Source organism: Etheostoma spectabile, unplaced genomic scaffold, assembly GCF_008692095.1.
Source record: "Etheostoma spectabile isolate EspeVRDwgs_2016 unplaced genomic scaffold, UIUC_Espe_1.0 scaffold00018492, whole genome shotgun sequence".
Classification (NCBI taxonomy): Eukaryota; Metazoa; Chordata; class Actinopteri; order Perciformes; family Percidae; genus Etheostoma; species Etheostoma spectabile.
In genome coordinates, this window is record NW_022604287.1 from 53,109 (window position 1) to 59,108 (window position 6,000).

At 44.2% G+C, this 6,000-nt stretch overlaps 1 non-coding gene across 1 annotated transcript; it reads left to right on the forward strand.

Moving 5' to 3' along the window:
- Positions 1 to 1,433: 1,433 nt before the first annotated feature.
- On the forward strand, positions 1,434 to 1,507 carry trnan-guu (transfer RNA asparagine (anticodon GUU)). The gene has a single exon. It is a non-coding gene; the product is annotated as a tRNA-Asn (tRNA).
- Positions 1,508 to 6,000: the final 4,493 nt, after the last annotated feature.

Genomic DNA, 6,000 nt, shown 5'->3' on the forward strand with positions numbered 1-6,000 from the left:
AGTGGCAAGTCATGTTCTGGCAGATTAAAAAATTGACATCCACTACCCTGTCAGGATCCTGTAGTAATGTGGTTGGACTGTTTAAAGGTTTTGATCATATCCATCGGTTGCATGGATGGGACATCAATACCCCGGTTCTATCACCTGATCGCTGTCTTGTCTTTGTCGCTCAACGACTATTTGGGCTCACACCTTAACACACCTGAAGCATCTCAGCCTAAAATCACGCTGCACCTCAAAGGACTCTCAAGCACTCCCAGCTGTGCTTTTGCAGAAGAGTGCCTTGTTTTCTTTTAGCTTGGGAAAAGGCTTTAGCTTATGACAAGGTAAACAGATTGCACCATTGTGCTACTCATTAGTGGGTCCACTTCAGTTATGTATTGAAGCACATCCTTAGAGCTAATGGCCCTCATTTATTAACCTAACGTACGACAGGCTTCACGTGAGATTCATGAAACGTTCGTATCACACCAATCAGAGCGTAAGAATGATCGTGCATTGATAAATGCAGCGGCTAGAAACGATTGTAATTTAAATATCACGCCCCACTATATTCTCAGTTTTGAGGCCTCGCCTCTATTATTTATGACATGGCCAGACATAATCCGGCTAAGAAGCGGCACTTTTCAGAGGTGGGGATTTAAAGCCTGACATCCCAGGTGCTCTGGTGCAGCCAGATACCACCAGGCCCAGGGGAATATGCCGCCTAAGAAAAATTCAATCCTACCCGATGAGAAGAATAAACATTGTGAAAATAACGAAAATATGAATACATTAAACATATACGGGCATTGAACATATTGCTGCAGTCTCAGTCTTTGGATGGTATAGGTAGCGCCCCGTCAGACATGTCATGATATAGCAGGTTCTCATGATTGAGAACCTACTATATCATGACATGTTTAATTTACTATATAATAATTTTTGAGACAGGTCCTACTGAAGATCTGTTGGATCAGTCAGGATGGCCGAGCGGCCCAAGGCGCTGCGTTCAGGTCGCAGTCTCCACTGGAGGTGTGTGTTCAAATCCCACTTCTGACAACTAGTATTTTCATTTGGAACTAATGTCTAAGAGTTGATATTGGGAATAAAGAACTTAGCAGTTCTTTGTATTTAAGAGGACATGAATGTGCATGAGAAACGCAATTCCAAGTGCAGCGTTTTGTGAGCGTCTTTATTGTCAACACATGTAAAGTTCCTTAGGGGCCCGTAGTGGATGAAATGGTAAAACATTTGGCCCTGGATGCATAGAATTCCTGCCATATTGAGCGACAAAGTTTGGGTGTCCTGAAAAAAGGGTCTTGAACTCTATCTCGCCGACCTCTTTTTTTTTACTGTTTGTTGTTATGTCACGGCAAGAAGTATTATGCTTTTGAGTCGTTTGTCCATCTCTACATCAGAATCAGAAATAAAAAAAACATCAGACATATGCAGTCTCTGTGGCGCAATAGGTCAGCGCAGTCGGCTGTTAACCGAAAGGATGGTGGTTCAAGTCCACCCAGGGACGTTTGTTGCTTAAATAATCTGGAGTGAGCCAACTCTGGGATTTATCCTTCTTCAGGGGACTATAGAGCATCCCAAAGATAACCCAAAGCCTTATGTCTATCAGAAGATACAGTTCTGGAAACCATGTACATAGTCATCTTTACAGTCATCAGAGATGGGAAGTAACGAAGTACAAATGCTTTGTTAACAAAATAACGAAGTACAAACACTTCATTACTGTACTCAAGTAGATTTTGCGGATATTTTTACTTTACTCTTTATTTTTTTGGCGACTTTTTACTTTTACTCCTTACATTTTACCACAATATCGGTACTTTCTACTCCCTACATTTTACAAAATTGGCTTGTTACTTTAGTTTTGTGCTAAAGGTTGTCTATCAGGTGTGATTGTGAGTCCATGTCGGAGAATAGCGCGGACACGCGCCTCACACCACGAGCAGGCGCGCACGGCACACGGAGACAAAAGTGAGAGAAAAGAAAAAGAGACTAGCTGTCTGGAGGATAACCAGTTGAGATCGTGTGCGTCTTTGAGAACTGTAAGTCATAGAACTGATGTTGTCAGTTCATGTAAGCCTGTTGTTGAATTGGTCTGTAGTTCTGGTACATTTAAAAGTTACCTTGTTTACGTTCTTCTACTGTTGGCTAGGATACACCTGGCTGTTGATTCGATATAATGGCGATTGTTGAACATCCTTGCTCATTAAGATAATGTAATTAGTAGTTGGTTTATTGTTATTATTTACTAGCATATATGATTCCTATACATTGTGTATGGTAGCCTTTACAATGTTGTTTATTTCATTTATTACCACACACACATTCATAGCAGAGCTGCCCCCCCCCATGTTTATACTGATGATTGATTGTAATAAATCAACAGAGAGAAGTTGTCTCCGTCTGTGTTTTAACAGACACACCTGGGCCGAAGTTGGAAACCACAATTAGCTTTAAATCCAGTTCTAATCTAGTCCTCACTAAATTTCAAATAATTTCCCTGGAGTTACCATTATTTAAAAAAAAAATGTAATCTAATTAAATTGGAACATACACAGACTTCTCACAAAATCACACTTGAATTCATATCTTGCTACTCGGTCAGAATCTTATTAACCTGGAGTCCCAGTCTCTGTCAATATAAATAGGCTATATGTTTATATACAGTCCCTGACAAAAGTCTTGTCGCTTATCTATTTTGTAGAAACACCTGCTATTAACCTGACTTTTAATTAATCAGTTGGTGTAAGAAATAGCTCATATGAAAAGCTAAAACCCTCCCAAATGATGTTCAATGCACTGAAATAAATTAGTTTCACTGAAACAAGCTTTATTATTTAAACAAGACAGAAAGGTCAAATTTTGGCAAGACAAAAGTTTTGTCGCCTATACAGAAATTGAACAAATTTACTGCAAATACTAAAATATGTCAGCAAATTAAATAGTGGTGCTGTGAGATTCAAATTTAATATCTTGTATGACTTCCATGAGCTTGAAGGACTGCATCCATGCGGTTTGGCAAGGATTCATACAATGTATTGATGAAGTCATCAGGAATAGCTAGGAAAGCAGTCTTGCATGCCTCCCAAAGTTCATCAATATTCTTTGGTTTGGTCTTCCATGCTTCCTCTTTCATCCTACCCCACATATGCTCCATGATGTTCATGTCTGGTGAGAGATGATCTGGATGGATCATATCTTGATCTTCTTCGCCTTGAGGAACTTTGAAGTGGAGATGGAAGTATGCGATGGAGCACCATCCTGCTGGAGAATTTGGCCTCTTTTATGGTTGGGAATATAAGAGGTAGCTAAGATTTCTTGGTATTTGAGACTATTGATGTTGCCTTTCACCCTGCAGATCTCTCGCACACCCCCATACTGGATGTAACCCCAGACCATGATTTTCCGCCAGCAAACTTCACTGTTTTCTGGGTGAATCTTGGATCCATGCGGGCTCCAGTAGGTCTCCTGCAATATTTGCGACAACTGTGGTGTAATTCAACAGAAGATTCATCTGAAAAATCCACTTTCTTCCACTTCTCCAGCGTCCATCCTTTTAGCAGGCTGTGGGCCTTGGCAAATAGCACACGGTTTTTCAATTGTCTTTTGTTTAGTGCTGGCTTCTGGGCACTGATTCGACCAAGGAGGCCATTTCGAGACAGAATCCAACAAACTGTTCTGGTTGACACAGGGACTTCCGGGGACCAGGTCTTGTGGAGCTCTGCTGCAGTGGAAAACGGGCTGGCCTTGGATTTTCGAGCCAACAAACGGTCCTCTCGAGCAGTTGTCTTGCGGGGTCTGCCTGACCTGGGCTTGTCAAAAACATCTCCAGTGTCTTCAAATGTTTTTTTAATCCTCTGTACTTGACGCTGAGACACATTGAAGGTGTCTGCCACATCAGCAGTGGATCTGGTCTTCAGCCTCTTGATAATCCAAACTTTAGTCTCAGGGTGAATCTTAGGCATGTTTGCAGAGGTCTAGTTGCAGTTGATGTGTATATGCATTAATCTAAAAGGAAGTTGTGTACATGCAATAATTAAAAAGAAAGTTGATTTGTATTTGCATTGATCTAAAAGAAAGTTACCTTGCAACTGCCTCCGGAGTCCTCCGGGTTAGCATATCCCGGAAAGACTCCTTCTTCAGTCGGACGGCTTCCCTGACCACCGGTGTCCACCAGGGTGTTCGTGGGTTACCGCCCCTTGAGGCACCTAAGAAAGTCCATGACTAGCACAGAAGTCCAACAACAGACAACCACTCTAATTTAGATCAGGGAGGCCGTTTCTCCCAATCACGCCTCTCCAAGTATCTCCATCATCACCCACGTGTGCGTTGAAGTCCCCCAGCAGAACTATGGAGTCCCCTACTGGAGCCCCATACAGGACCCCATTCAAGGTCTCCAAGAAGGCATGCATGCAGGAATGCACAAACAACAGTCAGAGTTTTCCCCCCATCACCCGAAGGTGTAGGGAGGCGACCCTCTCGTCCACCGGGGTAAACTCCAACGTAGCGGCGCTCAGCCGGGGGCTTGTGAGTATCCCCACACCCGCCCGGCGCCTCACACCATGGGCAACTCCGGAGTAGGACAGAGTCCAACCCCTATCCAGGAGTACGGTTCCAGAACCGAGACTGTGCGTAGAGGTGAGCCCCACCAGATCTAACTGGTAGCGCTCAACCTCCCGCACAAGTTCCGGCTCCTTCCCCCACAGAGAGGTGACATTCCACGTCCCCAGAGCCAGCCTCTGCCGCCCGGGTCTGGTCTTTCGAAGCCCCTGACCTTCAACCACCCTTACGGCAACGCATCCGACCCCATTGGTTCCTCCCACAGGTGGTGGGCCCATGGGCTGGAGGGAGAGGTGCCACGTAGCTTTTTCGGACTGTGCCCGGCCGGGCTCCGTGGCAAACCCGGCCACCAGGCGCTCGCTTACGAGCCCGCCGTCTAGGCCTGGCTCCAGACGGGGTCCCCGGGCTTCCACCGGACCAATAGGTTTTTGAACCATTCTTTGTCTGGCCCCTCCCCTGAGACCACTTTGCCATGGGAGACCCTACCAGGAGCACAAAGCTCCAGACAACACAGCCCTCAGGTTCATAGGGACACACAAACCTCTCCAGCACGATAAGGTAATGGTTCCCGGAGAGGCTGAATGAGATGAATTTTGATGATGATAGAAGGAATGGGGGTTATATAATGAAAAGAAAGTTGATGTGTATATGCATAAATCAAAAAGAAGGGTGATGTGTATATGCATAAATCTAAAAGTAATTTGATGTGTATATCCATAAATCTTAAAGAAAGTTGATGTGTATATTAGGGATGAGCCGAATACTCGGCTGAAACGAGTATCCGGTACGGATAAAGCACTTTTGCCGAGTAGAAGTATAATACGAGTAATACGAGTCAATATCCGTGCTCGGATTGAATAAGTCTCCACTGACTGTGTCTCCATTCTGTGATAGGCTAGTCAAACTGCTAGTCACAGCGCCTCTCCCCTACACTATTCTGTGATAGGCTAGTCCCAGCGCCCCTCCCCTACACTATTCTGTGATAGGCTAGTCCCAGCGTCCCTCCCCTACACTATTCTGTGATAGGCTAGTCCCAGCGTCCCACCCTACACACAAAGATTCCTCCTGTTGTTGTGTCCCACCGGCCCTGCTCACACACGCTCAGGACACAGAGAAGTGAACGTCTCTCTTCTCAGGTCCGCGCGCTTTTCTGTTAACATTTAGGGTTTCTTCAGCTTCAGGTTTGTTTTATACTTCGGTTCAAACTAGTACCTAGCAACCAGGAGATTTCTGGTAAACGTAGGGTTTGTTCAGACATAGTGCTTGGTAGAACGCATCTCTGCCGTCGGAGTTTTTTTTTTTTTTTTTTTTTAAACTGCCTGCATGCTCTAACCAGTTTTTTTGAGTGTCTGAAACTTTCTTGCTGTGTTTTATAAAAAAAATAAAAGGCAGTTGCGGTATAAATGAATAATATTATAAATTAAGATACACACACAAACA